Below are 10,954 nucleotides of genomic sequence, written 5' to 3'. Positions count from 1 at the left end.
GAGATCATTTTGGTCAGAGCTGTCAGACTTGGGGTCGAGCTCGATGGTGCTCATCCCCCAGTGTGCTGCCTTTTCAGCAGACGGTGGTGTACTTACTCTGTAGGACTATGCAGAAATTCAAAGAGTAAATGTCAGCAGAAGTCACTGATATTTTTATTCATTTCAAAAGATGTTAGAATAACACTGAATATTACCTTGATTTTTGATCTGCCAACATTGTTTTCAATACTTCTTGGGGTTTTCAGGTCTTCATTGTGAAAGCCCTGTGATACAAAGTCGATGTCAGTCTGAGATATTATGAATGCTACAATAATAAACAGAATCACTTAGACTTAACTGTTGTTGTACTGGTCTCATTATCATAGCCAGTCAACGTTTACTTTATAAACAGATTAAAGTGTTACCTTGGTCTTTGGCGTTGTTCTACAAGATGTTCTGACGAATTCTTTGTTGGACTCCTTAACCACAGAATAATTAAAATGTTATCACAATTAAATGTATCTCTCAGCAACAGAAAATTATCAGTCATAGCCTTTAGTGACTCATTCACTTTTGCCATACAGTCCATATATCGAGACGTGGATGCATAACACACAGTATACACAGCCATTGTATGCACATAAACCCAAATCAAAACAACTCCCATTCTTTTTCTCGACACGCTCGATGTTGGCATCGCCAATGGTAAGATGATCCTAATGGGACAAACAAGCAAACTAAAGGTCCAGTGTGTAGAATCTACTGATATGTAGCTGTGAGGTTGCAGAACTGAAACTTCTTTTGTGTGACAAACATGTAGAACTACAGTGGCTGACCCTAAAATGCAAATGCTCCTGTCTAGACGAAGGTGCAGTCAGTGGTCTATTAGCTGTCTGTGCTGTGTGTACGTGCCTGGAATAAATAAATAAACAAATAATCCTGTCTTCATACAAAGCCCCTGTTCTGTAAATGGGAAACAAAGCTGCGCAGACCGAGCAACATGCTACACTATCCTATCAGCAACACAGGCCTGCATGCACAAGACAGGACAGGGGAAATGCCATGTATGAATAAAGAGAGAGGAAAGGAGAGGGATGGTTAAACAGTGCTAATGGGTAAGAATACATTTGTTTACATGTTGAAAAATCAATATTTTTTCTCCAGAATCACTGACTCCAGCTTTACGGTTAAGATTTGATTTCTGACTCACCTCAACAATTAGGAATGTGCCTGAAATAAAAGACATTTTCTCAATCTGTCTTAAAACCTTTGGTATATCAAACTCACAGCTTTCTTCATAACTGCAGTGATTCCATCATCTCTGCTGTAGGAAGGTGTTATCCTGGCCTTGGGAAAGTCAAATATGTGTCTCTTTGAAGACCTCTCTTTTGGAGTCTCTGAACATCTCCCTTGTTTATTGTTTGAGGCAGGTGACTAGAATTTTAAAGATTAATAATTCTTGGTTAAGCACATATGATAATAAACCACGTAATTGTCCTAATTACTCATTTCCAGAGTTTTTTTTTACCTGCTTGTTCTTTGCTTCTGACAACTGCACCACTTTCATTTGCATTTCTTTCTTCAGCTCAGTCAGGTCCTTCTGCATGTTTTCCTAATACCAATGTCAAGTGTCTCTCAGAACCTTAAGTACAACCTGTTAGTAAAAAGACAAAAATAAACTGCTACTGAATCCAACTACGACATACCTTTTCTGCCATTTCTGTCTTCAGCTGTTGCTCCAGCTGATCATAATCCATCTTCTGCTTCGTGAGCTGCGAGTCCTGATTTGAAGAAATTAGTTCTGACATTGTAGTCATATAATTTTTTCATCATTTTATTGTTTTGTGTGGTAATAAAAAAATAACTTTTCAGCATCATACCAGTGATTTCCTTTGGGCAACAGCCTCCATCTCTTTCTTCTTGTGCTCATCAAGCTCTGCCACCTTTTCCTCAACCATGCGGTCATACTGGCTCTAGTAAAAATAACAGAAGTTGACTGAAACTCATGCTGCGACTGTTTCAGACAGCAAAACATACCTTATGATAAACTAACCTTATGTTTTTCCATCAGAGCAACCATATCTGCTATCTTGTGTTGACACTTAAGTTCTGTGTCTTCCTTGTTCTTGAGGGCATCTGCTGCTGTTAATCTGAGCTTCTGTACCTGTAAAACAAGGTGCTTTAGTTTTCATTGTTTTTATCCTGAGTACCTAAAACTCTGGTAGATAACGTAACATTATATATAAGTAACCTCATTCTCAAGCTCTGCTGCAAAGGCTGATTTAGACCCAAGTTCTGTTAGCAATTTCTGTTGGTCATCTTCATTCAGTTTTACAAGGTCCTGGTACTCCTCATTAAGACTTTGTATCTGAGGAAAAAAAATCCACCTTAATCATACAGAATACACTTAATTTAAATTTTCTATTAATATTAAAAACTGTCAGATAGAAAAAGACATTGCCATACCACAGTTTCAAGTTGTTTGGATTTTGCATTCTCCTTTGCTATTTGTTTCTTTAGCATTTTATTCTGTAAATATACAATTAATCTGTTAGCTGATTAATGACAATGCCATTCTATGTACCGTAAATCTACAGGTTGATCGTCATGACAAACCTCTTTGTAGTATTCCTCCTGGGCTTTAAGTTTCATTTCAATTTTTTTCCTGAGATTGCACAGCTGAAAACCAGATTTATTTGTTATTTCCAGAGAATAATTAACAATAAGAGCATTGCAAATCTTCAGTTTTTCATTCACCTTTGTTTCCAAAGATTTGATTTGGTTTTCTTTTTCTGTAATGTTCTTCTGCAGATGTTCACACTATCAACAAAAAATTTAAAATATATAATTTAACACTTTCAGAATAGGAATCCTGATGAAGCCTTGAATTTCTTTTGATAACTGGTATAGGTGACACACTTACATTTTCTTCAATTTGCTTCTGCAGAGTCTCAGTTTCCTGATAATTTCCCTGGCTTTTGGTTTTAATTGAGTTTACCTCTTCTCTATTTAACACAAAACACAAAAATCAAAACCTCAAAATCTACACACTGTCAAATCTCTTTAGGTCTCTAAAGTGTAAACTCACCGTAAGCTTTGGTTTTCTTCTTCCAGTCTTTGAATTTCTCCTGTGAGCTTCACAGACTTCTGCTCACTCTCCTGGTCAGTCAAACAGTTTTTAGAGTGATAGCCAGCAATTAAAAACAAAAACTGACACCTAATGAAAACAGCTAATGTACCCACAAAAATGGTCAAAAACATTTGATTGGATAACTCAGACCTTCAAATTTGCCTCAATGGCTTTGATATTAGACGATCCGCTCTCAAACTGCTGCTGAATGGCCATCTTCTCAGACTGCAGCTCATTGAAGTTGGATAATAGCTCTTTGTACTGTACTCTTTAAAATGACATAAATTAGACATTAGACATGAAGATTATAACAGTTTAATATAACATTCTATAAGCTAATATTATGGAATGTTAAGAATTCACTTGTGCAGCGTGATGTCTTTCCTTAGTTGCTCCATTTGAATGGTGTATTCTTCATTTTTCTGTAGTTCAGTGAACAACTGACCCTCCAGCTCCTGCACTTTGATCTAACAATACATAAAAAAAACACACAAAAAAAGTTATGTATTCTGTTATTAGAGTTTAAGGCAAGTTAGATTCAAAACTTTTCAAGGATTAGCAGGAACCCTGGTGTTGTGCTTAATACAACATATCAGTGAATGCTTTAATAATATAAAAACAATTCCCAAAAAAAGATCACCACAGCGGGTAAGAGACGAGTGCAGAAAGAAAATTACAATCATGTGGATACCTCTGTCACTTCGGACTTATCTTTTAAATCTTCTTGTGCCTTTTCCGCAGCTTCACAAGACTTCTTCAATTGATCAAGTTCCACAATGGCAACCTCTGCTTCATTCTGTATCAACAAAAAAAATTGCCTTGGGCACACATTTCTAGCTATCTGTATTAGACTGTGGAATAAGCATATTTTGTCCTTCGAGATGAGCTATCTATTTGTATCACCTTAAACAGCAGGGCTTCTTCAGTTTTCCTTAGAAACTCGGATGTGAGTTCCTCCACTCTGACCTCAGTGACGCCAATCTTAACCTTCATGGACTCAATGGATTTGGATTTTTTGTCCTAAGAGCAATAATAGCATACTGTGGGTGTTGTTGAGTTCTCTATTGAAGTGTTCGGACCACAATGAATAGTTGAAAATGAGAGAATACACTCTTCTAGAAAATTAAAATACACCCTACCAATTCATCTTCAAGGATTTTGATGTGCCCATCTTTCTTTGCAATCTGCTCTATGCTCTCTCCTGTTGAGTAGAACATTTTCTTCCATTTACATCAAATAAAAATATCTACATACTTCACTTTGTGAAGCTTACCTAAAAGTGTGTTTCTCCTTTCAAGTTCCTTGTTGTTTGCCTTGAGTTTATCCTCAAGTTCCTTGGCTCTTGAAAATGGGTCAAAACAGGAACACAACATGAGCAGTATGAGCAGAAAATTGCATTTGGTCAGGAAAATTGCTATGAATTTTCAGCAGCTAATTATACCTCTGTATCTCTAAGGCCAGAGAATCCTGTAGCTCCTGAATGGTTGTCTGAATCTGCTCCAATTTCTCCGCTTGTTGATTTTTAACTCTGCTAAGCTCCTGCAAGCTTAAGTCTTTGTTTTGAATCATTTCTGCATATTCTTCTTTACTTTGTTCCAGCATTGCAGCAGTAGCTTCATGATTTTTCTGAGGGATTGGAAACATTTTTACTCAAAATAGACAATGAATGACAAAGCACCATTTCACTGAAAATGACAAGAATCTGAACACACTCACCTCCGTTTCTTCACAGCGCTGCTCTGCAGTCTGTAGTTTTCGGAAAAGGGACTCCTGTTCAGTTTTTGAGCTTTTGAGAAGTTCATATTGCTCATCTGTAAAATTTGAAAATACTGATTGTTTTTAGTGTTCCTTCAACTAACAAAGTGTTAAAAACAGTAAAAATCTTAGTTTAGTGTTAGTAAGGCTTCCTTCTTCATAAGCACTTATCCCAAAAATACTGAGACATTTCACACACAAGAAAAAGGAACCATTATAACATTTCTAATATTTTAAATATTAAATTGTTTGTTGATATTGCAGTCAAAGCTGCTGTAAAATAAAAGACAAAAGCTAAAGAATCTAGTCACAGGCTTACACTTATTGCTTAACATATGGCAATTTGATTATCACTGTAACTATTATTATTTTTTAAGTAAACCTGATCTTTCAAGATCAGTGAACATTTACATTCTTTTTATATGACCGCTGGAAATGTTTATCATAATATTGTTGACAAGAAAAAAGATTTTTAACAATAAACTGACAGGTGAACAAAACAATGTTTACAGCTATGAGCACCTTATCTGTAAATATAATCACGACCTTACTTGTTGTCTCTTGGAGTTGTTTGCAGTGCTCTTGGGCTTCATGGAGGTCAAGCAGGAGTTTTTGTAGTTCGTTTTCATTTTCCTTCATTTTAGTTTGAAGCTCTGTAACCTGTGAATGTGAATGTCAAATCTCACGCTGTTTGTTTCAAAAGTTCCCAAATAAAGGGATCTGAAAAGAGTTTTTTTTTTCTTGCCTCATTTTCTTTCATGTTATATTCTTGATGATACTTCTCTTTCAGATCTTCAAATTGCAGCAAGGCCTCTTTGACTAAAAAAAAAAAAAAATTAAAAGAAGGTTTTTTTCTTGCTGGTGTATATGTTTTCTTGCTTATAAATTTATCAATAATTCATCCTTTGTCAAAAATAGTAAGTAAAAATAAAAGTTTTAAACATTAGTTATTGGCATATGAAAATATCAAACTATTTGGAGTTTTTCAGTGAAAGCCCAAAGTATAAGTTTAAAAAAACCCAAACCTTTCTGCATCTCTTGTTGGTCAGCTTTTGCTTGAATGCGAAGGCTTTCAAAAGCTGCAATCAGTTTCTACAGAAAAAGTAACATATATCTGACCATCAAATGTTACGTCTTACTGTTTACTGACTCCGGTCCAACACATTATTATTAGTTAAAAAATACTTTAATATAGATTTAGAGGTGTTTTACCTGAATGCTTTGACTATTTTCCACAAAGAGGTGATGAGTTTCTTCTCTTTCTGCTTCAACTAGAAAATGAAAAGATTAGATATAAATTGTGCAGCAATGCATCATTATTGTCAACTCCTCACTAATATGGCTGGTTAAGACGCACATCTGGGAATTTTTTTTTTTTAAATTAAAGCACGTCTTACTTACATAAATGCATTTTCTCAGCTGACTGCTGGAAAGTATCTTTGAGTATATTACACAAGTTCCTTGTGGCGTTGCCTCTGCAATTTAAATTTGGAATTTACTAATGACAAAACATTTCATACAAACAAAACATTTAGATTTAAAAATGTGATTGTCATGTTTGCCTTGCTTTTTCAGGCATTTACAAAACAAACAAACAAAAAACATACTTGTTCTTCAAATCCTCATTTTCACTGATCTGTTCCTCCAGTTTAATGCTGAGACTTTCATTGCCAAACTGTCAGGACAGAATACACATAATAACATACTACTACCAATTATCAACGGGCAGAGTGTGCTGTTTCTCCATTAAAAACAAAACTTTGATTTAAAAGAAAAAAAAGAATATGCAGTTAGAGAGAGAAAGACAGATTATAAAACACTGAGGCACACACCTGCAATTCTTGAATGGCTTTGCGCTGAGTTTCAATTGTTCTTTTGTTTTCTTGGAGTTTTCTTTCCTTTTGAACTGTATCAGAGTCAACTTTGACCTTCCAGCACTTAATTTTCTCAACTTCATCAAACAGCTTGGAATAAAGCTGTCCAGGATTGCCATTATTCTGGGGAATATTTACAATGATGGGAAGTAAACTGACATACTTTTGAATAAACAACAATAAAGGCCAAGTCTATCCTATTCACACTTCACATTTTAGTGCAATGAAAATATTACCTCGTCTTTTTCCATTGGTGGCACGGCTTTCATCTTGGGGAAATCTTCAGAGGAGAGACAATAACTTATTACAAGGTTTATGATACTTGCCAGCTTTTTGTGCTGAAATTATGCGGCCAGCCAGGGTTGTTTTGTAGAACATACCTTGTCTGGTTGGTTTAGTTAGTGGAACTGCACTTGCACTGGGGAGAGACATGCACTGCTCTTTTTCAAAATATTTACTGTAACCCTATGGTGAAAAAAATATACTTAGTTATTCCACATACTAAGGATTACTACCTCTTACATGGCTGCATCCATTCTTTATGCTTTTAGCCTACTACAAGGAAAAAAATTATTGTAGGGTTTTGGTTTTGATGTCATTAGTCATAAACCTTGAGCTATTTGGATACAATTTTTATGTAGGTAACTTATATCTGTGTTCTACTTGTTGACAATTATCTGTTGTTTTTCCATGCAATATTAGAGTCACAATATTGATTGAAACACTGGAAGACAAATGTTACATCTGCCCCACATGCAGTGGGGATTGCAACAGTATATTGGGGCAAAATTAACAGCACACTTAAAACCTTCATATAAGTACCAAGGACACAAATAAACATCTATGAATATAGATATAGTTCAAACAATTAAATATCCATTGAACAACTGATTACAGTTTAATCAAAACTGTATAAATAATCGTATCCAGTATGAGACATCAGTCAGTCTGTTTGCAGGCAGAGAGGGATCACCACGGTGATGTTTGTAAAATGTATGTCAAGAGGGATGCTTCATCTTTTTCTTTAAACAAATCTACCTACAGGTACAAGTAAGGCAATCATACATTACCACAGAGCACATAATAATGGTTCTGTCTCATTTCTAAGTGGTGCAGTTTGAGATGTTACATTTGCCCCTTGTATAAAATACGTAAAATTAAATGGCGCAAACCAGCTTTTGAATATGTGTTTCAAGCTAGGCAAATACTACAAAACAAAAATAATAGTTGAAAAATAAGCTGATTTTCACCAATTTTAAGACAGTAAGTTAAGAAAACGTACAATTAATTTACATAAAAGATTTTGAAAGCATTAAAAATTGGATCTTGGCATGTTTGAACCAGGGTCCAGATTGACAGGCTAAAGATTTACTAGCTGGACTATATGATGAAATATATAGTAAGTAGAGTATACATAGACATTTAAATTTAACGCAACATTCATTATGAGAAAAAAAAAAGCATTTTAACGTCTTTGCTTAGTAACACACCATTTTAATGGTGTTGGGGGCAATTTTAACGAAGTGTTATAGTTGCCCCAATGGTACCACCCATCACACAAGCTACCCTACAGGCTAATAACAATGAAGTCAATATTTTACAAATATATCAAATGTTAAACAACAAAACCGTCATCAAAACTATACAGATTTAAATTCAAAGACATTTGGAGGTTAAGGTAGTATGAGGAAAATACTGCCAATGGAAAAAAAAAATACTTTTGTACCTCAAAAATGAGTCTTGGCAGAAAAACTTTGTATAGTATAAAGTATAAAAGAAAATCAGTTTGTCCTTTGGCAAGCAGAGAAGAAGGATCATCACAGACTACATGCATAATGAGTGTAATGGTTCTTTCTCATTTCCACTTGTTGCAATTTGAGATGTTACAATTCCCCTATGTTTAAGACTTTCATTTATGGTAAAATGGGAAAAAGGCTTATTACTGTGCTCAAGGATTTTTGTGTTAGTGCTGGTGGAAACATTTCATGGTGGTTAATTACATTACCTGCTGCAAGTCTCCTCCGTTCTCAACGATTTCTTGAGGTCGAACAGCAGATATCTGTCCCTTACTCACTCTGGGGGGCACCAACAGTTTGAAGCTAAACCCCCGGTCTCTCTCCATCCTGAAAAGACCGAATAACGTTACATACAAATTCTACTGTCCAACGTAAAGTGGCTACATTTTACTGAGATTCAACAGTGAAAGGTAACACTTGTGGGCGAGCCATTTCCTCAGATTAATATGTGACAGTCAGACAAACTAAACGTTATTACATTTCACCCAGTCAACGTTAACTCACCCACTATTAACCGTTACCTTGGTGAAGTTAGCTAACGTTAACCTACTTAACGTTAGCTCACTACAAGCGATTCAGTTCAGCTTAGTTAAAGTTAACCGGCGTCACTTACGTTAGCATACTTAGCTTGTTAGTTAGCTAATCTAACTTCGGTAATTCCTACAAAACATCGCCAGGAAAAACCATTTAACGTTGTCGCCGTGTCATTTTAGCGAGCAACGGCTAGGTAGATACTTACCTATCGTCGGTAACGTTAAATATCTGGTATCCCTGTGACCTGGTAAAAACGATAGTGGCCGTCGACCGTTTTGTTAAGACGTAAACGTGCGCGTGCAAGGGCTCTCCTGCAACGTTAACTTGACCAACGGTTCATTTCAAACCTTTGTAACGGCTCTTCTTGAGATTATATACATTATCGGACAGCAGTATAAAGTATATTAAGTCCACTCTGAAACTACCACAGGAGATGCTTATTCTTGCTCTGTGTGTTAAAACAACAATGCATGTTGTTTTTAAATTCATTTATAGTCTACATGCTATTCATAGGAACGAAACACTACTGATGATATAAGGAGTAATTACATTACAAAATAAATTTAACATCAATTGTAATCAGTGACAGATACTGAAAAAACAATTAAATTACAGTTACAAATCAAAATGTTGGTGATTGCAAAGGTGTTACATCCAGATATTTTCAATAAAAAGTTTATATAGAATATTACATTCATTGACGCTTTCAGTCTTTTGTATCTTTATTTTTTTTGCAAAAGCTTTTCCTTTTTCTTCAGCTTATTGGCCAATTTAAAACACCTTAGAAAAGTAACACAAATCTAAATGTAATGTAATCTAAATAATGTAATAAGTTACATAACTTTGAAGACATAGGCCTTATTAAAAGAGTTCCATTACTTAACTGGGCAAGTAGTAATCTTTAAAGAGTTACCTATCCAGAAGTAACCTTCATTTATCACTATAGATCATTAACGGTTACTTTCGGTCTGATAACTTGTGTGATATTATTTGAGTGTGTAAATGTTGTTTCTGTATAACAATAGACATGTATCAGTGATCTGATAATTTTTCAAGACCAAGATACCTAACTGATGGATGCATGACAAAAGGCTCAGATGTTGCTGCATAGTCTTTTTGTCTGACAACAAGTTACTGTCTATCCATGTACCCATGCATGGACATTGAACTGGGAAGCTGGTCACTTTTTTAAAAGGTGTGGGCTTACACGTTAGATAAAGAAATATAGAAGATACTGGCCCCACCAGCCCAAACCAAATATTCAACTGGTGAGGCTTGCAGGTTCATTATTTCAGAAAGTATTTTGCATTAGTCAGGCCATGCAACGGAAAATTATTCACTAAAACCTTGAGTAAAATCTAAAAAAGAAGAGGAGTATCCAGTCATTAGCTGATCTCATCAAACACTATTGGACCTCCTTGGTTCTTTCTACTGTTAGCGATGGCTTGAACAAGACATGCATTATACAAGGCAAAATGAAATTAAAATGTACAATCCTGTCTATGACCCTGACTATCAGTACAGATCTAATATTTTAATTTTCCAGATAGACAAAACATGACTGAGCAAGCTATTTTGTACAGAGTAATGCTTCAGGTTTAATTTTGTTCTGCAGCAGGTGTAATATTTTTGCACAGAGGAACAATGTTTATATCTTTTCACAGCCCTCCAGTCATGACCAAAGCAAGATACTACCACTGCCCTTCTCTAAAACATCAGTCAGTACAGTAACAACCAAAATTTGGTATATGTTGTTCTTGAAAGTGGAATATAGGAGGGTCTTCCTTCCATTTTATAGAATTACTAGAACTTAGTTCTTAATAGGCAAGAGATACACTAATGCAATTGCATGCATTATTCTGAATTAATTTATGAAGCAAGAGAAA

This window comes from Plectropomus leopardus, chromosome 2 (genome assembly GCF_008729295.1).
Source record: "Plectropomus leopardus isolate mb chromosome 2, YSFRI_Pleo_2.0, whole genome shotgun sequence".
Classification (NCBI taxonomy): Eukaryota; Metazoa; Chordata; class Actinopteri; order Perciformes; family Serranidae; genus Plectropomus; species Plectropomus leopardus.
This window is presented reverse-complemented; position numbering follows the sequence as displayed.